At 36.4% G+C, this 23990-nt stretch overlaps 1 non-coding gene and 44 pseudogenes across 1 annotated transcript; all 45 read left to right on the top strand.

The window, feature by feature from the left end:
* Positions 1 to 354: 354 nt before the first annotated feature.
* Positions 355 to 473, top strand: LOC124333393 (annotated as a pseudogene).
* A 415-nt stretch (positions 474 to 888) lies between these two features.
* LOC124333392 lies at positions 889 to 1007 on the top strand (annotated as a pseudogene).
* Positions 1008 to 1423: 416 nt separating this feature from the next.
* On the top strand, positions 1424 to 1542 carry LOC124333654 (annotated as a pseudogene).
* A 415-nt stretch (positions 1543 to 1957) lies between these two features.
* LOC124333391 lies at positions 1958 to 2076 on the top strand (annotated as a pseudogene).
* Positions 2077 to 2490: 414 nt separating this feature from the next.
* On the top strand, positions 2491 to 2609 carry LOC124333390 (annotated as a pseudogene).
* A 415-nt stretch (positions 2610 to 3024) lies between these two features.
* On the top strand, positions 3025 to 3143 carry LOC124333388 (annotated as a pseudogene).
* Positions 3144 to 3559: 416 nt separating this feature from the next.
* Positions 3560 to 3678, top strand: LOC124333653 (annotated as a pseudogene).
* A 413-nt stretch (positions 3679 to 4091) lies between these two features.
* LOC124333387 lies at positions 4092 to 4210 on the top strand (annotated as a pseudogene).
* A 415-nt stretch (positions 4211 to 4625) lies between these two features.
* LOC124333386 lies at positions 4626 to 4744 on the top strand (annotated as a pseudogene).
* A 416-nt stretch (positions 4745 to 5160) lies between these two features.
* Positions 5161 to 5279, top strand: LOC124333385 (annotated as a pseudogene).
* A 416-nt stretch (positions 5280 to 5695) lies between these two features.
* Positions 5696 to 5814, top strand: LOC124333383 (annotated as a pseudogene).
* Positions 5815 to 6230: 416 nt separating this feature from the next.
* On the top strand, positions 6231 to 6349 carry LOC124333382 (annotated as a pseudogene).
* Positions 6350 to 6765: 416 nt separating this feature from the next.
* On the top strand, positions 6766 to 6884 carry LOC124333381 (annotated as a pseudogene).
* A 416-nt stretch (positions 6885 to 7300) lies between these two features.
* LOC124335471 lies at positions 7301 to 7419 on the top strand (annotated as a pseudogene).
* Positions 7420 to 7832: 413 nt separating this feature from the next.
* LOC124333380 lies at positions 7833 to 7951 on the top strand (annotated as a pseudogene).
* A 416-nt stretch (positions 7952 to 8367) lies between these two features.
* LOC124333379 lies at positions 8368 to 8486 on the top strand (annotated as a pseudogene).
* A 416-nt stretch (positions 8487 to 8902) lies between these two features.
* Positions 8903 to 9021, top strand: LOC124333378 (annotated as a pseudogene).
* A 416-nt stretch (positions 9022 to 9437) lies between these two features.
* LOC124334985 lies at positions 9438 to 9556 on the top strand (annotated as a pseudogene).
* Positions 9557 to 9969: 413 nt separating this feature from the next.
* Positions 9970 to 10088, top strand: LOC124333376 (annotated as a pseudogene).
* Positions 10089 to 10503: 415 nt separating this feature from the next.
* Positions 10504 to 10622, top strand: LOC124335470 (annotated as a pseudogene).
* A 413-nt stretch (positions 10623 to 11035) lies between these two features.
* LOC124329598 lies at positions 11036 to 11154 on the top strand (annotated as a pseudogene).
* A 415-nt stretch (positions 11155 to 11569) lies between these two features.
* Positions 11570 to 11688, top strand: LOC124333375 (annotated as a pseudogene).
* Positions 11689 to 12103: 415 nt separating this feature from the next.
* On the top strand, positions 12104 to 12222 carry LOC124335469 (annotated as a pseudogene).
* A 413-nt stretch (positions 12223 to 12635) lies between these two features.
* On the top strand, positions 12636 to 12754 carry LOC124333374 (annotated as a pseudogene).
* A 416-nt stretch (positions 12755 to 13170) lies between these two features.
* On the top strand, positions 13171 to 13289 carry LOC124333373 (annotated as a pseudogene).
* A 414-nt stretch (positions 13290 to 13703) lies between these two features.
* Positions 13704 to 13822, top strand: LOC124333372 (annotated as a pseudogene).
* Positions 13823 to 14238: 416 nt separating this feature from the next.
* On the top strand, positions 14239 to 14357 carry LOC124335468 (annotated as a pseudogene).
* Positions 14358 to 14770: 413 nt separating this feature from the next.
* On the top strand, positions 14771 to 14889 carry LOC124333371 (annotated as a pseudogene).
* A 416-nt stretch (positions 14890 to 15305) lies between these two features.
* Positions 15306 to 15424, top strand: LOC124335467 (annotated as a pseudogene).
* A 413-nt stretch (positions 15425 to 15837) lies between these two features.
* LOC124333370 lies at positions 15838 to 15956 on the top strand (annotated as a pseudogene).
* Positions 15957 to 16370: 414 nt separating this feature from the next.
* LOC124333369 lies at positions 16371 to 16489 on the top strand (annotated as a pseudogene).
* Positions 16490 to 16905: 416 nt separating this feature from the next.
* On the top strand, positions 16906 to 17024 carry LOC124335466 (annotated as a pseudogene).
* A 413-nt stretch (positions 17025 to 17437) lies between these two features.
* LOC124333367 lies at positions 17438 to 17556 on the top strand (annotated as a pseudogene).
* A 415-nt stretch (positions 17557 to 17971) lies between these two features.
* Positions 17972 to 18090, top strand: LOC124333366 (annotated as a pseudogene).
* Positions 18091 to 18506: 416 nt separating this feature from the next.
* LOC124334264 lies at positions 18507 to 18625 on the top strand (annotated as a pseudogene).
* A 415-nt stretch (positions 18626 to 19040) lies between these two features.
* Positions 19041 to 19159, top strand: LOC124333364 (annotated as a pseudogene).
* A 416-nt stretch (positions 19160 to 19575) lies between these two features.
* On the top strand, positions 19576 to 19694 carry LOC124333363 (annotated as a pseudogene).
* A 416-nt stretch (positions 19695 to 20110) lies between these two features.
* LOC124333362 lies at positions 20111 to 20229 on the top strand (annotated as a pseudogene).
* A 415-nt stretch (positions 20230 to 20644) lies between these two features.
* On the top strand, positions 20645 to 20759 carry LOC124330553 (annotated as a pseudogene).
* Positions 20760 to 21173: 414 nt separating this feature from the next.
* On the top strand, positions 21174 to 21292 carry LOC124335517 (annotated as a pseudogene).
* Positions 21293 to 21707: 415 nt separating this feature from the next.
* LOC124333361 lies at positions 21708 to 21826 on the top strand (annotated as a pseudogene).
* Positions 21827 to 22240: 414 nt separating this feature from the next.
* Positions 22241 to 22359, top strand: LOC124333687. The gene has a single exon (XR_006916869.1). It is a non-coding gene; the product is annotated as a 5S ribosomal RNA (ribosomal RNA).
* Positions 22360 to 22774: 415 nt separating this feature from the next.
* On the top strand, positions 22775 to 22893 carry LOC124329774 (annotated as a pseudogene).
* Positions 22894 to 23307: 414 nt separating this feature from the next.
* Positions 23308 to 23426, top strand: LOC124329771 (annotated as a pseudogene).
* A 414-nt stretch (positions 23427 to 23840) lies between these two features.
* LOC124329770 lies at positions 23841 to 23959 on the top strand (annotated as a pseudogene).
* Positions 23960 to 23990: the final 31 nt, after the last annotated feature.

Genomic DNA, 23990 nt, shown 5'->3' with positions numbered 1-23990 from the left:
CAGTTCAAAATCGTAAGCAAAACATTTCAATGCCTTAGAGATAGGTTCAATTCATCTATAAGAATGATTCTGGATCAATTCCATTGAGAGTTTTTCAAAGTTTATCGCGTTTTTTAATCGCGATGGTTACCAGTCCAAATTCGTAGATCAAAAATATCAATGGCATAGAGATAGGTTCAATTCATCTATAGGAATGATTCTGGATAAATTTCATTGCGAGTTTTTCAAAGTTTATCGCGCTTTTTTATTCGCGATGGTTACGAGTCCAAATTCTATGAACAAACATTTCTATCACTTTGAAGTGATTTTCTATTCATCCATTGGGACTGGGAGGGTAAATTTTCATTTTTGAATGTCAACGGCCATATCACGTAGAACGCACCTGGTCTCGTCAGCTCCCAGAAGTTAAGTTACGTCGAGTCCCGTTAGTACTTGGAAGGGTGACCGCTTGGGAATACGGGATGTCGTTGGCGATGAATAGTTTGTTTTCAATAACAAATTTCTTGAAATTTTTTTTTCAATCACGATGGTTACCAGTTCAAAATCGTAAATAAAACATTTCAATGCCTTAGAGATAGGTTCAATTCATCTATAAGAATGATTCTGGATCAATTCCATTGAGAGTTTTTCAAAGTTTATCGCGTTTTTTAATCGCGATGGTTACCAGTCCAAATTCGTAGATCAAAAATATCAATGGCATAGAGATAGGTTCAATTCATCTATAGGAATGATTCTGGATAAATTTCATTGCGAGTTTTTCAAAGTTTATCGCGCTTTTTTATTCGCGATGGTTACGAGTCCAAATTTAATGAACAAACATTTCTATCACTTTGAAGTGATTTTCTATTCATCCATTGGGAAAGGGAGGGTAAATTTTCATTTTTGAATGTCAACGGCCATATCACGTAGAACGCACCTGGTCTCGTCAGCTCCCAGAAGTTAAGTTACGTCGAGTCCCGTTAGTACTTGGAAGGGTGACCGCTTGGGAATACGGGATGTCGTTGGCGATGAATAGTTTGTTTTCAATAACAAATATCTTGAAATTTTTTTTTTCAATCACGATGGTTACCAGTTCAAAATCGTAAATAAAACATTTCAATGCCTTAGAGATAGGTTCAATTCATCTATAAGAATGATTCTGGATCAATTCCATTGAGAGTTTTTCAAAGTTTATCGCGTTTTTTAATCGCGATGGTTACCAGTCCAAATTCGTAGATCAAAAATATCAATGGCATAGAGATAGGTTCAATTCATCTATAGGAATGATTCTGGATAAATTTCATTGCGAGTTTTTCAAAGTTTATCGCGCTTTTTTATTCGCGATGGTTACGAGTCCAAATTCAATGAACAAACATTTCTATCACTTTGAAGTGATTTTTTATTCATCCATTGGGACTGGGAGGGTAAATTTTCATTTTTGAATGTCAACGGCCATATCACGTAGAACGCACCTGGTCTCGTCAGCTCCCAGAAGTTAAGTTACGACGAGTCCCGTTAGTACTTGGAAGGGTGACCGCTTGGGAATACGGGATGTCGTTGGCGATGAATAGTTTGTTTTCAATAACAAATTTCTTGAAATTTTTTTTTCAATCACGATGGTTACCAGTTCAAAATCGTAAATAAAACATTTCAATGCCTTAGAGATAGGTTCAATTCATCTATAAGAATGATTCTGGATCAATTCCATTGAGAGTTTTTCAAAGTTTATCGCGTTTTTTAATCGCGATGGTTTTCAGTCCAAATTCGTAGATCAAAAATATCAATGGCATAGAGATAGGTTCAATTCATCTATAGGAATGATTCTGGATAAATTTCATTGCGAGTTTTTCAAAGTTTATCGCGCTTTTTTATTCGCGATGGTTACGAGTCCAAATTCTATGAACAAACATTTCTATCACTTTGAAGTGATTTTCTATTCATCCATTGGGACTGGGAGGGTAAATTTTCATTTTTGAATGTCAACGGCCATATCACGTAGAACGCACCTGGTCTCGTCAGCTCCCAGAAGTTAAGTTACGTCGAGTCCCGTTAGTACTTGGAAGGGTGACCGCTTGGGAATACGGGATGTCGTTGGCGATGTATTGTTTGTTTTCAATAACAAATTTCTTGAAATTTTTTTTCAATCACGAGGGTTACCAGTCCCAATTCGTAGATAAAACATTTCAATGCCTTAGAGATAGGTTCAATTCATCTATAAGAATGATTCTGGATCAATTCCATTGAGAATTTTTCAAAGTTTATCGCGTTTTTTAATCGCGATGGTTACCAGTCCAAATTCGTAGATCAAAAATATCAATGGCATAGAGATAGGTTCAATTCATCTATAGGAATGATTCTGGATAAATTTCATTGCGATTTTTTCAAAGTTTATCGCGCTTTTTTATTCGCGATGGTTACGAGTCCAAATTCTATGAACAAACATTTCTATCACTTTGAAGTGATTTTCTATTCATCCATTGGGACTGGGAGGGTAAATTTTCATTTTTGAATGTCAACGGCCATATCACGTAGAACGCACCTGGTCTCGTCAGCTCCCAGAAGTTAAGTTACGTCGAGTCCCGTTAGTACTTGGAAGGGTGACCGCTTGGGAATACGGGATGTCGTTGGCGATGAATAGTTTGTTTTCAATAACAAATTTCTTGAAATTTTTTTTTCAATCACGATGGTTACCAGTTCAAAATCGTAAATAAAACATTTCAATGCCTTAGAGATAGGTTCAATTCATCTATAAGAATGATTCTGGATCAATTCCATTGAGAGTTTTTCAAAGTTTATCGCGTTTTTTAATCGCGATGGTTACCAGTCCAAATTCGTAGATCAAAAATATCAATGGCATAGAGATAGGTTCAATTCATCTATAGGAATGATTCTGGATAAATTTCATTGCGAGTTTTTCAAAGTTTATCGCGCTTTTTTATTCGCGATGGTTACGAGTCCAAATTTAATGAACAAACATTTCTATCACTTTGAAGTGATTTTCTATTCATCCATTGGGAAAGGGAGGGTAAATTTTCATTTTTGAATGTCAACGGCCATATCACGTAGAACGCACCTGGTCTCGTCAGCTCCCAGAAGTTAAGTTACGTCGAGTCCCGTTAGTACTTGGAAGGGTGACCGCTTGGGAATACGGGATGTCGTTGGCGATGAATAGTTTGTTTTCAATAACAAATATCTTGAAATTTTTTTTTTCAATCACGATGGTTACCAGTTCAAAATCGTAAATAAAACATTTCAATGCCTTAGAGATAGGTTCAATTCATCTATAAGAATGATTCTGGATCAATTCCATTGAGAGTTTTTCAAAGTTTATCGCGTTTTTTAATCGCGATGGTTACCAGTCCAAATTCGTAGATCAAAAATATCAATGGCATAGAGATAGGTTCAATTCATCTATAGGAATGATTCTGGATAAATTTCATTGCGAGTTTTTCAAAGTTTATCGCGCTTTTTTATTCGCGATGGTTACGAGTCCAAATTCAATGAACAAACATTTCTATCACTTTGAAGTGATTTTTTATTCATCCATTGGGACTGGGAGGGTAAATTTTCATTTTTGAATGTCAACGGCCATATCACGTAGAACGCACCTGGTCTCGTCAGCTCCCAGAAGTTAAGTTACGACGAGTCCCGTTAGTACTTGGAAGGGTGACCGCTTGGGAATACGGGATGTCGTTGGCGATGAATTGTTTGTTTTCAATAACAAATTTCTTGAAATTTTTTTCAATCACGAGGGTTACCAGTCCCAATTCGTACATAAAACATTTCAATGCCTTAGAGATAGGTTAAATTCATCTATAAGAATGATTCTGGATCAATTCCATTGAGAGTTTTTCAAAGTTTATCGCGTTTTTTAATCGCGATGGTTACCAGTCCAAATTCGTAGATCAAAAATATCAATGGCATAGAGATAGGTTCAATTCATCTATAGGAATGATTCTGGATAAATTTCATTGCGAGTTTTTCAAAGTTTATCGCGCTTTTTTATTCGCGATGGTTACGAGTCCAAATTCTATGAACAAACATTTCTATCACTTTGAAGTGATTTTCTATTCATCCATTGGGACTGGGAGGGTAAATTTTCATTTTTGAATGTCAACGGCCATATCACGTAGAACGCACCTGGTCTCGTCAGCTCCCAGAAGTTAAGTTACGTCGAGTCCCGTTAGTACTTGGAAGGGTGACCGCTTGGGAATACGGGATGTCGTTGGCGATGAATAGTTTGTTTTCAATAACAAATTTCTTGAAATTTTTTTTTCAATCACGATGGTTACCAGTTCAAAATCGTAAATAAAACATTTCAATGCCTTAGAGATAGGTTCAATTCATCTATAAGAATGATTCTGGATCAATTCCATTGAGAGTTTTTCAAAGTTTATCGCGTTTTTTAATCGCGATGGTTACCAGTCCAAATTCGTAGATCAAAAATATCAATGGCATAGAGATAGGTTCAATTCATCTATACGAATGATTCTGGATAAATTTCATTGCGAGTTTTTCAAAGTTTATCGCGCTTTTTTATTCGCGATGGTTACGAGTCCAAATTCTATGAACAAACATTTCTATCACTTTGAAGTGATTTTCTATTCATCCATTGGGACTGGGAGGGTAAATTTTCATTTTTGAATGTCAACGGCCATATCACGTAGAACGCACCTGGTCTCGTCAGCTCCCAGAAGTTAAGTTACGTCGAGTCCCGTTAGTACTTGGAAGGGTGACCGCTTGGGAATACGGGATGTCGTTGGCGATGAATAGTTTGTTTTCAATAACAAATTTCTTGAAATTTTTTTTTTCAATCACGATGGTTACCAGTTCAAAATCGTAAGCAAAACATTTCAATGCCTTAGAGATAGGTTCAATTCATCTATAAGAATGATTCTGGATCAATTCCATTGAGAGTTTTTCAAAGTTTATCGCGTTTTTTAATCGCGATGGTTACCAGTCCAAATTCGTAGATCAAAAATATCAATGGCATAGAGATAGGTTCAATTCATCTATAGGAATGATTCTGGATAAATTTCATTGCGAGTTTTTCAAAGTTTATCGCGCTTTTTTATTCGCGATGGTTACGAGTCCAAATTCTATGAACAAACATTTCTATCACTTTGAAGTGATTTTCTATTCATCCATTGGGACTGGGAGGGTAAATTTTCATTTTTGAATGTCAACGGCCATATCACGTAGAACGCACCTGGTCTCGTCAGCTCCCAGAAGTTAAGTTACGTCGAGTCCCGTTAGTACTTGGAAGGGTGACCGCTTGGGAATACGGGATGTCGTTGGCGGTGAATAGTTTGTTTTCAATAACAAATTTCTTGAAATTTTTTTTTTCAATCACGATGGTTACCAGTCCAAATTCGTAGATAAAAAATTTCAATGCCTTAGAGATAGGTTCAATTCATCTATAAGAATGATTCTGGATCAATTCCATTGAGAGTTTTTCAAAGTTTATCGCGTTTTTTAATCGAGATGGTTACCAGTCCAAATTCGTAGATCAAAAATATCAATGGCATAGAGATAGGTTCAATTCATCTATAGGAATGATTCTGGATAAATTTCATTGCGAGTTTTTCAAAGTTTATCGCGCTTTTTTATTCGCGATGGTTACGAGTCCAAATTCTATGAACAAACATTTCTATCACTTTGAAGTGATTTTCTATTCATCCATTGGGACTGGGAGGGTAAATTTTCATTTTTGAATGTCAACGGCCATATCACGTAGAACGCACCTGGTCTCGTCAGCTCCCAGAAGTTAAGTTACGTCGAGTCCCGTTAGTACTTGGAAGGGTGACCGCTTGGGAATACGGGATGTCGTTGGCGATGAATAGTTTGTTTTCAATAACAAATTTCTTGAAATTTTTTTTTTCAATCACGATGGTTACCAGTTCAAAATCGTAAGCAAAACATTTCAATGCCTTAGAGATAGGTTCAATTCATCTATAAGAATGATTCTGGATCAATTCCATTGAGAGTTTTTCAAAGTTTATCGCGTTTTTTAATCGCGATGGTTACCAGTCCAAATTCGTAGATCAAAAATATCAATGGCATAGAGATAGGTTCAATTCATCTATAGGAATGATTCTGGATAAATTTCATTGCGAGTTTTTCAAAGTTTATCGCGCTTTTTTATTCGCGATGGTTACGAGTCCAAATTCTATGAACAAACATTTCTATCACTTTGAAGTGATTTTCTATTCATCCATTGGGACTGGGAGGGTAAATTTTCATTTTTGAATGTCAACGGCCATATCACGTAGAACGCACCTGGTCTCGTCAGCTCCCAGAAGTTAAGTTACGTCGAGTCCCGTTAGTACTTGGAAGGGTGACCGCTTGGGAATACGGGATGTCGTTGGCGATGAATAGTTTGTTTTCAATAACAAATTTCTTGAAATTTTTTTTTTCAATCACGATGGTTACCAGTCCAAATTCGTAGATAAAAAATTTCAATGCCTTAGAGATAGGTTCAATTCATCTATAAGAATGATTCTGGATCAATTCCATTGAGAGTTTTTCAAAGTTTATCGCGTTTTTTAATCGAGATGGTTACCAGTCCAAATTCGTAGATCAAAAATATCAATGGCATAGAGATAGGTTCAATTCATCTATAGGAATGATTCTGGATAAATTTCATTGCGAGTTTTTCAAAGTTTATCGCGCTTTTTTATTCGCGATGGTTACGAGTCCAAATTCTATGAACAAACATTTCTATCACTTTGAAGTGATTTTCTATTCATCCATTGGGACTGGGAGGGTAAATTTTCATTTTTGAATGTCAACGGCCATATCACGTAGAACGCACCTGGTCTCGTCAGCTCCCAGAAGTTAAGTTACGTCGAGTCCCGTTAGTACTTGGAAGGGTGACCGCTTGGGAATACGGGATGTCGTTGGCGATGAATAGTTTGTTTTCAATAACAAATTTCTTGAAATTTTTTTTTTCAATCACGATGGTTACCAGTTCAAAATCGTAAGCAAAACATTTCAATGCCTTAGAGATAGGTTCAATTCATCTATAAGAATGATTCTGGATCAATTCCATTGAGAGTTTTTCAAAGTTTATCGCGTTTTTTAATCGCGATGGTTACCAGTCCAAATTCGTAGATCAAAAATATCAATGGCATAGAGATAGGTTCAATTCATCTATAGGAATGATTCTGGATAAATTTCATTGCGAGTTTTTCAAAGTTTATCGCGCTTTTTTATTCCCGATGGTTACGAGTCCAAATTTAATGAACAAACATTTCTATCACTTTGAAGTGATTTTCTATTCATCCATTGGGAAAGGGAGGGTAAATTTTCATTTTTGAATGTCAACGGCCATATCACGTAGAACGCACCTGGTCTCGTCAACTCCCAGAAGTTAAGTTACGTCGAGTCCCGTTAGTACTTGGAAGGGTGACCGCTTGGGAATACGGGATGTCGTTGGCGATGAATTGTTTGTTTTCAATAACAAATTTCTTGAAATTTTTTTCAATCACGAGGGTTACCAGTCCCAATTCGTACATAAAACATTTCAATGCCTTAGAGATAGGTTAAATTCATCTATAAGAATGATTCTGGATCAATTCCATTGAGAGTTTTTCAAAGTTTATCGCGTTTTTTAATCGCGATGGTTACCAGTCCAAATTCGTAGATCAAAAATATCAATGGCATAGAGATAGGTTCAATTCATCTATAGGAATGATTCTGGATAAATTTCATTGCGAGTTTTTCAAAGTTTATCGCGCTTTTTTATTCGCGATGGTTACGAGTCCAAATTCTATGAACAAACATTTCTATCACTTTGAAGTGATTTTCTATTCATCCATTGGGACTGGGAGGGTAAATTTTCATTTTTGAATGTCAACGGCCATATCACGTAGAACGCACCTGGTCTCGTCAGCTCCCAGAAGTTAAGTTACGTCGAGTCCCGTTAGTACTTGGAAGGGTGACCGCTTGGGAATACGGGATGTCGTTGGCGATGAATAGTTTGTTTTCAATAACAAATTTCTTGAAATTTTTTTTTTCAATCACGATGGTTACCAGTTCAAAATCGTAAGCAAAACATTTCAATGCCTTAGAGATAGGTTCAATTCATCTATAAGAATGATTCTGGATCAATTCCATTGAGAGTTTTTCAAAGTTTATCGCGTTTTTTAATCGCGATGGTTACCAGTCCAAATTCGTAGATCAAAAATATCAATGGCATAGAGATAGGTTCAATTCATCTATAGGAATGATTCTGGATAAATTTCATTGCGAGTTTTTCAAAGTTTATCGCGCTTTTTTATTCGCGATGGTTACGAGTCCAAATTCTATGAACAAACATTTCTATCACTTTGAAGTGATTTTCTATTCATCCATTGGGACTGGGAGGGTAAATTTTCATTTTTGAATGTCAACGGCCATATCACGTAGAACGCACCTGGTCTCGTCAGCTCCCAGAAGTTAAGTTACGTCGAGTCCCGTTAGTACTTGGAAGGGTGACCGCTTGGGAATACGGGATGTCGTTGGCGATGAATAGTTTGTTTTCAATAACAAATTTCTTGAAATTTTTTTTTTCAATCACGATGGTTACCAGTCCAAATTCGTAGATAAAAAATTTCAATGCCTTAGAGATAGGTTCAATTCATCTATAAGAATGATTCTGGATCAATTCCATTGAGAGTTTTTCAAAGTTTATCGCGTTTTTTAATCGAGATGGTTACCAGTCCAAATTCGTAGATCAAAAATATCAATGGCATAGAGATAGGTTCAATTCATCTATAGGAATGATTCTGGATAAATTTCATTGCGAGTTTTTCAAAGTTTATCGCGCTTTTTTATTCGCGATGGTTACGAGTCCAAATTCTATGAACAAACATTTCTATCACTTTGAAGTGATTTTCTATTCATCCATTGGGACTGGGAGGGTAAATTTTCATTTTTGAATGTCAACGGCCATATCACGTAGAACGCACCTGGTCTCGTCAGCTCCCAGAAGTTAAGTTACGTCGAGTCCCGTTAGTACTTGGAAGGGTGACCGCTTGGGAATACGGGATGTCGTTGGCGATGAATAGTTTGTTTTCAATAACAAATTTCTTGAAATTTTTTTTTTCAATCACGATGGTTACCAGTTCAAAATCGTAAGCAAAACATTTCAATGCCTTAGAGATAGGTTCAATTCATCTATAAGAATGATTCTGGATCAATTCCATTGAGAGTTTTTCAAAGTTTATCGCGTTTTTTAATCGCGATGGTTACCAGTCCAAATTCGTAGATCAAAAATATCAATGGCATAGAGATAGGTTCAATTCATCTATAGGAATGATTCTGGATAAATTTCATTGCGAGTTTTTCAAAGTTTATCGCGCTTTTTTATTCCCGATGGTTACGAGTCCAAATTTAATGAACAAACATTTCTATCACTTTGAAGTGATTTTCTATTCATCCATTGGGAAAGGGAGGGTAAATTTTCATTTTTGAATGTCAACGGCCATATCACGTAGAACGCACCTGGTCTCATCAACTCCCAGAAGTTAAGTTACGTCGAGTCCCGTTAGTACTTGGAAGGGTGACCGCTTGGGAATACGGGATGTCGTTGGCGATGAATTGTTTGTTTTCAATAACAAATTTCTTGAAATTTTTTTCAATCACGAGGGTTACCAGTCCCAATTCGTACATAAAACATTTCAATGCCTTAGAGATAGGTTAAATTCATCTATAAGAATGATTCTGGATCAATTCCATTGAGAGTTTTTCAAAGTTTATCGCGTTTTTTAATCGCGATGGTTACCAGTCCAAATTCGTAGATCAAAAATATCAATGGCATAGAGATAGGTTCAATTCATCTATAGGAATGATTCTGGATAAATTTCATTGCGAGTTTTTCAAAGTTTATCGCGCTTTTTTATTCGCGATGGTTACGAGTCCAAATTCTATGAACAAACATTTCTATCACTTTGAAGTGATTTTCTATTCATCCATTGGGACTGGGAGGGTAAATTTTCATTTTTGAATGTCAACGGCCATATCACGTAGAACGCACCTGGTCTCGTCAGCTCCCAGAAGTTAAGTTACGTCGAGTCCCGTTAGTACTTGGAAGGGTGACCGCTTGGGAATACGGGATGTCGTTGGCGATGAATAGTTTGTTTTCAATAACAAATTTCTTGAAATTTTTTTTTCAATCACGATGGTTACCAGTTCAAAATCGTAAATAAAACATTTCAATGCCTTAGAGATAGGTTCAATTCATCTATAAGAATGATTCTGGATCAATTCCATTGAGAGTTTTTCAAAGTTTATCGCGTTTTTTAATCGCGATGGTTACCAGTCCAAATTCGTAGATCAAAAATATCAATGGCATAGAGATAGGTTCAATTCATCTATAGGAATGATTCTGGATAAATTTCATTGCGAGTTTTTCAAAGTTTATCGCGCTTTTTTATTCGCGATGGTTACGAGTCCAAATTTAATGAACAAACATTTCTATCACTTTGAAGTGATTTTCTATTCATCCATTGGGAAAGGGAGGGTAAATTTTCATTTTTGAATGTCAACGGCCATATCACGTAGAACGCACCTGGTCTCGTCAACTCCCAGAAGTTAAGTTACGTCGAGTCCCGTTAGTACTTGGAAGGGTGACCGCTTGGGAATACGGGATGTCGTTGGCGATGAATTGTTTGTTTTCAATAACAAATTTCTTGAAATTTTTTTCAATCACGAGGGTTACCAGTCCCAATTCGTACATAAAACATTTCAATGCCTTAGAGATAGGTTAAATTCATCTATAAGAATGATTCTGGATCAATTCCATTGAGAGTTTTTCAAAGTTTATCGCGTTTTTTAATCGCGATGGTTACCAGTCCAAATTCGTAGATCAAAAATATCAATGGCATAGAGATAGGTTCAATTCATCTATAGGAATGATTCTGGATAAATTTCATTGCGAGTTTTTCAAAGTTTATCGCGCTTTTTTATTCGCGATGGTTACGAGTCCAAATTCTATGAACAAACATTTCTATCACTTTGAAGTGATTTTCTATTCATCCATTGGGACTGGGAGGGTAAATTTTCATTTTTGAATGTCAACGGCCATATCACGTAGAACGCACCTGGTCTCGTCAGCTCCAAGAAGTTAAGTTACGTCGAGTCCCGTTAGTACTTGGAAGGGTGACCGCTTGGGAATACGGGATGTCGTTGGCGATGAATAGTTTGTTTTCAATAACAAATTTCTTGAAATTTTTTTTTCAATCACGATGGTTACCAGTTCAAAATCGTAAGCAAAACATTTCAATGCCTTAGAGATAGGTTCAATTCATCTATAAGAATGATTCTGGATCAATTCCATTGAGAGTTTTTCAAAGTTTATCGCGTTTTTTAATCGCGATGGTTACCAGTCCAAATTCGTAGATCAAAAATATCAATGGCATAGAGATAGGTTCAATTCATCTATAGGAATGATTCTGGATAAATTTCATTGCGAGTTTTTCAAAGTTTATCGCGCTTTTTTATTCGCGATGGTTACGAGTCCAAATTCTATGAACAAACATTTCTATCACTTTGAAGTGATTTTCTATTCATCCATTGGGACTGGGAGGGTAAATTTTCATTTTTGAATGTCAACGGCCATATCACGTAGAACGCACCTGGTCTCGTCAGCTCCCAGAAGTTAAGTTACGTCGAGTCCCGTTAGTACTTGGAAGGGTGACCGCTTGGGAATACGGGATGTCGTTGGCGATGAATAGTTTGTTTTCAATAACAAATTTCTTGAAATTTTTTTTTCAATCACGATGGTTACCAGTTCAAAATCGTAAATAAAACATTTCAATGCCTTAGAGATAGGTTCAATTCATCTATAAGAATGATTCTGGATCAATTCCATTGAGAGTTTTTCAAAGTTTATCGCGTTTTTTAATCGCGATGGTTACCAGTCCAAATTCGTAGATCAAAAATATCAATGGCATAGAGATAGGTTCAATTCATCTATAGGAATGATTCTGGATAAATTTCATTGCGAGTTTTTCAAAGTTTATCGCGCTTTTTTATTCCCGATGGTTACGAGTCCAAATTTAATGAACAAACATTTCTATCACTTTGAAGTGATTTTCTATTCATCCATTGGGAAAGGGAGGGTAAATTTTCATTTTTGAATGTCAACGGCCATATCACGTAGAACGCACCTGGTCTCGTCAACTCCCAGAAGTTAAGTTACGTCGAGTCCCGTTAGTACTTGGAAGGGTGACCGCTTGGGAATACGGGATGTCGTTGGCGATGAATTGTTTGTTTTCAATAACAAATTTCTTGAAATTTTTTTCAATCACGAGGGTTACCAGTCCCAATTCGTACATAAAACATTTCAATGCCTTAGAGATAGGTTAAATTCATCTATAAGAATGATTCTGGATCAATTCCATTGAGAGTTTTTCAAAGTTTATCGCGTTTTTTAATCGCGATGGTTACCAGTCCAAATTCGTAGATCAAAAATATCAATGGCATAGAGATAGGTTCAATTCATCTATAGGAATGATTCTGGATAAATTTCATTGCGAGTTTTTCAAAGTTTATCGCGCTTTTTTATTCGCGATGGTTACGAGTCCAAATTCTATGAACAAACATTTCTATCACTTTGAAGTGATTTTCTATTCATCCATTGGGACTGGGAGGGTAAATTTTCATTTTTGAATGTCAACGGCCATATCACGTAGAACGCACCTGGTCTCGTCAGCTCCCAGAAGTTAAGTTACGTCGAGTCCCGTTAGTACTTGGAAGGGTGACCGCTTGGGAATACGGGATGTCGTTGGCGATGAATAGTTTGTTTTCAATAACAAATTTCTTGAAATTTTTTTTTTCAATCACGATGGTTACCAGTCCAAATTCGTAGATAAAAAATTTCAATGCCTTAGAGATAGGTTCAATTCATCTATAAGAATGATTCTGGATCAATTCCATTGAGAGTTTTTCAAAGTTTATCGCGTTTTTTAATCGAGATGGTTACCAGTCCAAATTCGTAGATCAAAAATATCAATGGCATAGAGATAGGTTCAATTCATCTATAGGAATGATTCTGGATAAATTTCATTGCGAGTTTTTCAAAGTTTATCGCGCTTTTTTATTCGCGATGGTTACGAGTCCAAATTCAATGAACAAACATTTCTATCACTTTGAAGTGATTTTCTATTCATCCATTGGGACTGGGAGGGTAAATTTTCATTTTTGAATGTCAACGGCCATATCACGTAGAACGCACCTGGTCTCGTCAGCTCCCAGAAGTTAAGTTACGTCGAGTCCCGTTAGTACTTGGAAGGGTGACCGCTTGGGAATACGGGATGTCGTTGGCGATGAATTGTTTGTTTTCAATAACAAATTTCTTGAAATTTTTTTTCAATCACGAGGGTTACCAGTCCCAATTCGTAGATAAAACATTTCAATGCCTTAGAGATAGGTTCAATTCATCTATAAGAATGATTCTGGATCAATTCCATTGAGAGTTTTTCAAAGTTTATCGCGTTTTTTAATCGCGATGGTTACCAGTCCAAATTCGTAGATCAAAAATATCAATGGCATAGAGATAGGTTCAATTCATCTATAGGAATGATTCTGGATAAATTTCATTGCGAGTTTTTCAAAGTTTATCGCGCTTTTTTATTCGCGATGGTTACGAGTCCAAATTCTATGAACAAACATTTCTATCACTTTGAAGTGATTTTCTATTCATCCATTGGGACTGGGAGGGTAAATTTTCATTTTTGAATGTCAACGGCCATATCACGTAGAACGCACCTGGTCTCGTCAGCTCCCAGAAGTTAAGTTACGTCGAGTCCCGTTAGTACTTGGAAGGGTGACCGCTTGGGAATACGGGATGTCGTTGGCGATGAATAGTTTGTTTTCAATAACAAATTTCTTGAAATTTTTTTTTTCAATCACGATGGTTACCAGTCCAAATTCGTAGATAAAAAATTTCAATGCCTTAGAGATAGGTTCAATTCATCTATAAGAATGATTCTGGATCAATTCCATTGAGAGTTTTTCAAAGTTTATCGCGTTTTTTAATCGCGATGGTTACCAGTCCAAATTCGTAGATCAAAAATATCAATGGCATAGAGATAGGTTCAATTCATCTATAGGAATGATTCTGGATAAATTTCATTGCGAGTTTTTCAAAGTTTATCGCGCTTTTTTATTCCCGATGGTTACGAGTCCAAATTTAATGAACAAACATTTCTATCACTTTGAAGTGATTTTCTATTCATCCATTGGGAAAGGGAGGGTAAATTTTCATTTTTGAATGTCAACGGCCATATCACGTAGAACGCACCTGGTCTCGTCAACTCCCAGAAGTTAAGTTACGTCGAGTCCCGTTAGTACTTGGAAGGGTGACCGCTTGGGAATACGGGATGTCGTTGGCGATGAATTGTTTGTTTTCAATAACAAATTTCTTGAAATTTTTTTCAATCACGAGGGTTACCAGTCCCAATTCGTACATAAAACATTTCAATGCCTTAGAGATAGGTTCAATTCATCTATAAGAATGATTCTGGATCAATTCCATTGAGAGTTTTTCAAAGTTTATCGCGTTTTTTAATCGCGATGGTTACCAGTCCAAATTCGTAGATCAAAAATATCAATGGCATAGAGATAGGTTCAATTCATCTATAGGAATGATTCTGGATAAATTTCATTGCGAGTTTTTCAAAGTTTATCGCGCTTTTTTATTCGCGATGGTTACGAGTCCAAATTCTATGAACAAACATTTCTATCACTTTGAAGTGATTTTCTATTCATCCATTGGGACTGGGAGGGTAAATTTTCATTTTTGAATGTCAACGGCCATATCACGTAGAACGCACCTGGTCTCGTCAGCTCCCAGAAGTTAAGTTACGTCGAGTCCCGTTAGTACTTGGAAGGGTGACCGCTTGGGAATACGGGATGTCGTTGGCGATGAATAGTTTGTTTTCAATAACAAATTTCTTGAAATTTTTTTTTTCAATCACGATGGTTACCAGTCCAAATTCGTAGATAAAAAATTTCAATGCCTTAGAGATAGGTTCAATTCATCTATAAGAATGATTCTGGATCAATTCCATTGAGAGTTTTTCAAAGTTTATCGCGTTTTTTAATCGCGATGGTTACCAGTCCAAATTCGTAGATCAAAAATATCAATGGCATAGAGATAGGTTCAATTCATCTATAGGAATGATTCTGGATAAATTTCATTGCGAGTTTTTCAAAGTTTATCGCGCTTTTTTATTCCCGATGGTTACGAGTCCAAATTTAATGAACAAACATTTCTATCACTTTGAAGTGATTTTCTATTCATCCATTGGGAAAGGGAGGGTAAATTTTCATTTTTGAATGTCAACGGCCATATCACGTAGAACGCACCTGGTCTCGTCAACTCCCAGAAGTTAAGTTACGTCGAGTCCCGTTAGTACTTGGAAGGGTGACCGCTTGGGAATACGGGATGTCGTTGGCGATGAATTGTTTGTTTTCAATAACAAATTTCTTGAAATTTTTTTCAATCACGAGGGTTACCAGTCCCAATTCGTACATAAAACATTTCAATGCCTTAGAGATAGGTTCAATTCATCTATAAGAATGATTCTGGATCAATTCCATTGAGAGTTTTTCAAAGTTTATCGCGTTTTTTAATCGCGATGGTTACCAGTCCAAATTCGTAGATCAAAAATATCAATGGCATAGAGATAGGTTCAATTCATCTATAGGAATGATTCTGGATAAATTTCATTGCGAGTTTTTCAAAGTTTATCGCGCTTTTTTATTCGCGATGGTTACGAGTCCAAATTCTATGAACAAACATTTCTATCACTTTGAAGTGATTTTCTATTCATCCATTGGGACTGGGAGGGTAAATTTTCATTTTTGAATGTCAACGGCCATATCACGTAGAACGCACCTGGTCTCGTCAGCTCCCAGAAGTTAAGTTACGTCGAGTCCCGTTAGTACTTGGAAGGGTGACCGCTTGGGAATACGGGATGTCGTTGGCGATGAATTGTTTGTTTTCAATAACAAATTTCTTGAAATTTTTTTTCAATCACGAGGGTTACCAGTCCCAATTCGTAGATAAAACATTTCAATGCCTTAGAGATAGGTTCAATTCATCTATAAGAATGATTCTGGATCAATTCCATTGAGAGTTTTTCAAAGTTTATCGCGTTTTTTAATCGCGATGGTTACCAGTCCAAATTCGTAGATCAAAAATATCAATGGCATAGAGATAGGTTCAATTCATCTATAGGAATGATTCTGGATAAATTTCATTGCGAGTTTTTCAAAGTTTATCGCGCTTTTTTATTCGCGATGGTTACGAGTCCAAATTCTATGAACAAACATTTCTATCACTTTGAAGTGATTTTCTATTCATCCATTGGGACTGGGAGGGTAAATTTTCATTTTTGAATGTCAACGGCCATATCACGTAGAACGCACCTGGTCTCGTCAGCTCCCAGAAGTTAAGTTACGTCGAGTCCCGTTAGTACTTGGAAGGGTGACCGCTTGGGAATACGGGATGTCGTTGGCGATGAATAGTTTGTTTTCAATAACAAATTTCTTGAAATTTTTTTTTTCAATCACGATGGTTACCAGTCCAAATTCGTAGATAAAAAATTTCAATGCCTTAGAGATAGGTTCAATTCATCTATAAGAATGATTCTGGATCAATTCCATTGAGAGTTTTTCAAAGTTTATCGCGTTTTTTAATCGCGATGGTTACCAGTCCAAATTCGTAGATCAAAAATATCAATGGCATAGAGATAGGTTCAATTCATCTATAGGAATGATTCTGGATAAATTTCATTGCGAGTTTTTCAAAGTTTATCGCGCTTTTTTATTCCCGATGGTTACGAGTCCAAATTTAATGAACAAACATTTCTATCACTTTGAAGTGATTTTCTATTCATCCATTGGGAAAGGGAGGGTAAATTTTCATTTTTGAATGTCAACGGCCATATCACGTAGAACGCACCTGGTCTCGTCAACTCCCAGAAGTTAAGTTACGTCGAGTCCCGTTAGTACTTGGAAGGGTGACCGCTTGGGAATACGGGATGTCGTTGGCGATGAATTGTTTGTTTTCAATAACAAATTTCTTGAAATTTTTTTCAATCACGAGGGTTACCAGTCCCAATTCGTACATAAAACATTTCAATGCCTTAGAGATAGGTTCAATTCATCTATAAGAATGATTCTGGATCAATTCCATTGAGAGTTTTTCAAAGTTTATCGCGTTTTTTAATCGCGATGGTTACCAGTCCAAATTCGTAGATCAAAAATATCAATGGCATAGAGATAGGTTCAATTCATCTATAGGAATGATTCTGGATAAATTTCATTGCGAGTTTTTCAAAGTTTATCGCGCTTTTTTATTCGCGATGGTTACGAGTCCAAATTCTATGAACAAACATTTCTATCACTTTGAAGTGATTTTCTATTCATCCATTGGGACTGGGAGGGTAAATTTTCATTTTTGAATGTCAACGGCCATATCACGTAGAACGCACCTGGTCTCGTCAGCTCCCAGAAGTTAAGTTACGTCGAGTCCCGTTAGTACTTGGAAGGGTGACCGCTTGGGAATACGGGATGTCGTTGGCGATGAATAGTTTGTTTTCAATAACAAATTTCTTGAAATTTTTTTTTCAATCACGATGGTTACCAGTTCAAAATCGTAAATAAAACATTTCAATGCCTTAGAGATAGGTTCAATTCATCTATAAGAATGATTCTGGATCAATTCCATTGAGAGTTTTTCAAAGTTTATCGCGTTTTTTAATCGCGATGGTTACCAGTCCAAATTCGTAGATCAAAAATATCAATGGCATAGAGATAGGTTCAATTCATCTATAGGAATGATTCTGGATAAATTTCATTGCGAGTTTTTCAAAGTTTATCGCGCTTTTTTATTCCCGATGGTTACGAGTCCAAATTTAATGAACAAACATTTCTATCACTTTGAAGTGATTTTCTATTCATCCATTGGGAAAGGGAGGGTAAATTTTCATTTTTGAATGTCAACGGCCATATCACGTAGAACGCACCTGGTCTCGTCAGCTCCCAGAAGTTAAGTTACGTCGAGTCCCGTTAGTACTTGGAAGGGTGACCGCTTGGGAATACGGGATGTCGTTGGCGATGAATAGTTTGTTTTCAATAACAAATTTCTTGAAATTTTTTTTTTCAATCACGATGGTTACCAGTCCAAATTCGTAGATAAAAAATTTCAATGCCTTAGAGATAGGTTCAATTCATCTATAAGAATGATTCTGGATCAATTCCATTGAGAGTTTTTCAAAGTTTATCGCGTTTTTTAATCGAGATGGTTACCAGTCCAAATTCGTAGATCAAAAATATCAATGGCATAGAGATAGGTTCAATTCATCTATAGGAATGATTCTGGATAAATTTCATTGCGAGTTTTTCAAAGTTTATCGCGCTTTTTTATTCGCGATGGTTACGAGTCCAAATTCAATGAACAAACATTTCTATCACTTTGAAGTGATTTTCTATTCATCCATTGGGACTGGGAGGGTAAATTTTCATTTTTGAATGTCAACGGCCATATCACGTAGAACGCACCTGGTCTCGTCAGCTCCCAGGAGTTAAGTTACGTCGAGTCCCGTTAGTACTTGGAAGGGTGACCGCTTGGGAATACGGGATGTCGTTGGCGATGAATAGTTTGTTTTCAATAACAAATTTCTTGAAATTTTTTTTTCAATCACGATGGTTACCAGTTCAAAATCGTAAATAAAACATTTCAATGCCTTAGAGATAGGTTCAATTCATCTATAAGAATGATTCTGGATCAATTCCATTGAGAGTTTTTCAAAGTTTATCGCGTTTTTTAATCGCGATGGTTACCAGTCCAAATTCGTAGATCAAAAATATCAATGGCATAGAGATAGGTTCAATTCATCTATAGGAATGATTCTGGATAAATTTCATTGCGAGTTTTTCAAAGTTTATCGCGCTTTTTTATTCCCGATGGTTACGAGTCCAAATTTAATGAACAAACATTTCTATCACTTTTAAGTGATTTTCTATTCATCCATTGGGAAAGGGAGGGTAAATTTTCATTTTTGAATGTCAACGGCCATATCACGTAGAACGCACCTGGTCTCGTCAGCTCCCAGAAGTTAAGTTACGTCGAGTCCCGTTAGTACTTGGAAGGGTGACCGCTTGGGAATACGGGATGTCGTTGGCGATGAATAGTTTGTTTTCAATAACAAATATCTTGAAATTTTTTTTTTCAATCACGATGGTTACCAGTCCAAATTCGTAGATAAAAAATTTCAATGCCTTAGAGATAGGTTCAATTCATCTATAAGAATGATTCTGGATCAATTCCATTGAGAGTTTTTCAAAGTTTATCGCGTTTTTTAATCGAGATGGTTACCAGTCCAAATTCGTAGATCAAAAATATCAATGGCACAGAGATAGGTTCAATTCATCTATAGGAATGATTCTGGATAAATTTCATTGCGAGTTTTTCAAAGTTTATCGCGCTTTTTTATTCGCGATGGTTACGAGTCCAAATTCAATGAACAAACATTTCTATCACTTTGAAGTGATTTTCTATTCATCCATTGGGACTGGGAGGGTAAATTTTCATTTTTGAATGTCAACGGCCATATCACGTAGAACGCACCTGGTCTCGTCAGCTCCCAGAAGTTAAGTTACGTCGAGTCCCGTTAGTACTTGGAAGGGTGACCGCTTGGGAATACGGGATGTCGTTGGCGATGAATAGTTTGTTTTCAATAACAAATATCTTGAAATTTTTTTTTTCAATCACGATGGTTACCAGTCCAAATTCGTAGATAAAAAATTTCAATGCCTTAGAGATAGGTTCAATTCATCTATAAGAATGATTCTGGATCAATTCCATTGAGAGTTTTTCAAAGTTTATCGCGTTTTTTAATCGAGATGGTTACCAGTCCAAATTCGTAGATCAAAAATATCAATGGCACAGAGATAGGTTCAATTCATCTATAGGAATGATTCTGGATAAATTTCATTGCGAGTTTTTCAAAGTTTATCGCGCTTTTTTATTCGCGATGGTTACGAGTCCAAATTCAATGAACAAACATTTCTATCACTTTGAAGTGATTTTCTATTCATCCATTGGGACTGGGAGGGTAAATTTTCATTTTTGAATGTCAACGGCCATATCACGTAGAACGCACCTGGTCTCGTCAGCTCCCAGAAGTTAAGTTACGTCGAGTCCCGTTAGTACTTGGAAGGGTGACCGCTTGGGAATACGGGATGTCGTTGGCGATGAATAGTTTGTTTTCAATAACAAATTTCTTGAAATTTTTTTTTCAATCACGATGGTTACCAGTCCAAATTCGTAGATAAAAAATTTCAATGCCTTAGAGATAGGTTCAATTCATCTATAAGAATGATTCTGGATCAATTCCATTGAGAGTTTTTCAAAGTTTATCGCGTTTTTTAATCGAGATGGTTACCAGTCCAAATTCGTAGATCAAAAATATCAATGGCATAGAGATAGGTTCAATTCATCTATAGGAATGATTCTGGATAAATTTCATTGCGAGTTTTTCAAAGTTTATCGCGCTTTTTTATTCGCGATGGTTACGAGTCCAAATTCAATGAACAAACATTTCTATCACTTTGAAGTGATTTTCTATTCATCCATTGGGACTGGGAGGGTAAATTTTCATTTTTGAATGTCAACGGCCATATCACGTAGAACGCACCTGGTCTCGTCAGCTCCCAGAAGTTAAGTTATGTCGAGTCCCGTTAGTACTTGGAAGGGTGATTGGGAATACGGGATGTCGTTGGCGATGAATTGTTTGTTTTCAATAACAAATTTCTTGAAATTTTTTTTCAATCACGAGGGTTACCAGTCCCAATTCGTAGATAAAACATTTCAATGCCTTAGAGATAGGTTCAATTCATCTATAAGAATGATTCTGGATCAATTCCATTGAGAGTTTTTCAAAGTTTATCGCGTTTTTTAATCGCGATGGTTACCAGTCCAAATTCGTAGATCAAAAATATCAATGGCATAGAGATAGGTTCAATTCATCTATAGGAATGATTCTGGATAAATTTCATTGCGAGTTTTTCAAAGTTTATCGCGCTTTTTTATTCGCGATGGTTACGAGTCCAAATTCTATGAACAAACATTTCTATCACTTTGAAGTGATTTTCTATTCATCCATTGGGACTGGGAGGGTAAATTTTCATTTTTGAATGTCAACGGCCATATCACGTAGAACGCACCTGGTCTCGTCAGCTCCCAGAAGTTAAGTTACGTCGAGTCCCGTTAGTACTTGGAAGGGTGACCGCTTGGGAATACGGGATCTCGTTGGCGATGAATAGTTTGTTTTCAATAACAAATTTCTTGAAATTTTTTTTTCAATCACGATGGTTACCAGTCCAAATTCGTAGATAAAAAATTTCAATGCCTTAGAGATAGGTTCAATTCATCTATAAGAATGATTCTGGATCAATTCCATTGAGAGTTTTTCAAAGTTTATCGCGTTTTTTAATCGAGATGGTTACCAGTCCAAATTCGTAGATCAAAAATATCAATGGCATAGAGATAGGTTCAATTCATCTATAGGAATGATTCTGGATAAATTTCATTGCGAGTTTTTCAAAGTTTATCGCGCTTTTTTATTCGCGATGGTTACGAGTCCAAATTCAATGAACAAACATTTCTATCACTTTGAAGTGATTTTCTATTCATCCATTGGGACTGGGAGGGTAAATTTTCATTTTTGAATGTCAACGGCCATATCACGTAGAACGCACCTGGTCTCGTCAGCTCCCAGAAGTTAAGTTACGTCGAGTCCCGTTAGTACTTGGAAGGGTGACCGCTTGGGAATACGGGATGTCGTTGGCGATGAATAGTTTGTTTTCAATAACAAATTTCTTGAATTTTTTTTTCAATCACGATGGTTACCAGTTCAAATTCGTAGATAAAACATTTCAATGCCTTAGAGATAGGTTAAATTCATCTATAAGAATGATTCTGGATCAATTCCATTGAGAGTTTTTCAAAGTTTATCGCGTTTTTTAATCGCGATGGTTACCAGTCCAAATTCGTAGATCAAAAATATCAATGGCATAGAGATAGGTTCAATTCATCTATTTGAATGATTCTGGATAAATTTCATTGCGAGTTTTTCAAAGTTTATCGCGCTTTTTTATTCGCGATGGTTACGAGTCCAAATTCAATGAACAAACATTTCTATCACTTTGAAGTGATTTTCTATTCATCCATTGGGAAAGGGAGGGTAAATTTTCATTTTTGAATGTCAACGGCCATATCACGTAGAACGCACCTGGTCTCGTCAGCTCCCAGAAGTTAAGTTACGTCGAGTCCCGTTAGTACTTGGAAGGGTGACCGCTTGGGAATACGAGATGTCGTTGGCGATGAATAGTTTGTTTTCAATAACAAATTTCTTGAAATTTTTTTTTCAATCACGATGGTTACCAGTCCAAATTCGTAGATAAAAAATTTCAATGCCTTAGAGATAGGTTCAATTCATCTATAAGAATGATTCTGGATCAATTCCATTGAGAGTTTTTCAAAGTTTATCGCATTTTTTAATCGCGATGGTTACCAGTCCAAATTCGTAGATCAAAAATATCAATGGCATAGAGATAGGTTCAATTCATCTATAGGAATGATTCTGGATAAATTTCATTGCAAGTTTTTCAAAGTTTATCGCGCTTTTTTATTCGCGATGGTTACGAGTCCAAATTCAACGAACAAACATTTCTATCACTTTGAAGTGATTTTCTATTCATCCATTGGGAAAGGGAGGGTAAATTTTCATTTTTGAATGTCAACGGCCATATCACGTAGAACGCACCTGGTCTCGTCAGCTCCCAGAAGTTAAGTTACGTCGAGTCCCGTTAGTACTTGGTAGGGTGACCGCTTGGGAATACGGGATCTCGTTGGCGATGAATAGTTTGTTTTCAATAACAAATTTCTTGAAATTTTTTTTCAATCACGATGGTTACCAGTGCAAATTCGTAGATAAAAAATTTCAATGCCTTAGAGATAGGTTCAATTCATCTATAAGAATGATTCTGGATCAATTCCATTGAGAGTTTTTCAAAGTTTATCGCGTTTTTTAATCGAGATGGTTACCAGTGCAAATTCGTAGATAAAAAATTTCAATGCCTTAGAGATAGGTTCAATTCATCTATAAGAATGATTCTGGATAAATTTCATTGCGAGTTTTTCAAAGTTTATCGCGCTTTTTTATTCGCGATGGTTACGAGTCCAAATTCAACGAACAAACATTTCTATCACTTTGAAGTGATTTTCTATTCATCCATTGGGAAAGGGAGGGTAAATTTTCATTTTTGAATGTCAACGGCCATATCACGTAGAACGCACCTGGTCTCGTCAGCTCCCAGAAGTTAAGTTACGTCGAGTCCCGTTAGTACTTGGTAGGGTGACCGCTTGGGAATACGGGATCTCGTTGGCGATGAATAGTTTGTTTTCAATAACAAATTTCTTGAAATTTTTTTTCAATCACGATGGTTACCAGTGCAAATTCGTAGATAAAAAATTTCAATGCCTTAGAGATAGGTTCAATTCATCTATAAGAATGATTCTGGATCAATTCCATTGAGAGTTTTTCAAAGTTTATCGCGTTTTTTAATCGAGATGGTTACCAGTGCAAATTCGTAGATAAAAAATTTCAATGCCTTAGAGATAGGTTCAATTCATCTATAAGAATGATTCTGGATAAATTTCATTGCGAGTTTTTCAAAGTTTATCGCGCTTTTTTATTCGCGATGGTTACGAGTCCAAATTCAACGAACAAACATTTCTATCACTTTGAAGTGATTTTCTATTCATCCATTGGGAAAGGGAGGGTAAATTTTCATTTTTGAATGTCAACGGCCATATCACGTAGAACGCACCTGGTCTCGTCAGCTCCCAGAAGTTAAGTTACGTCGAGTCCCGTTAGTACTTGGTAGGGTGACCGCTTGGGAATACGGGATCTCGTTGGCGATGAATAGTTTGTTTTCAATAACAAATTTCT

This window comes from Daphnia pulicaria, chromosome 3 (assembly GCF_021234035.1).
Source record: "Daphnia pulicaria isolate SC F1-1A chromosome 3, SC_F0-13Bv2, whole genome shotgun sequence".
NCBI lineage: Eukaryota > Metazoa > Arthropoda > Branchiopoda > Diplostraca > Daphniidae > Daphnia > Daphnia pulicaria.
This window is presented reverse-complemented; position numbering and strand designations above follow the sequence as displayed.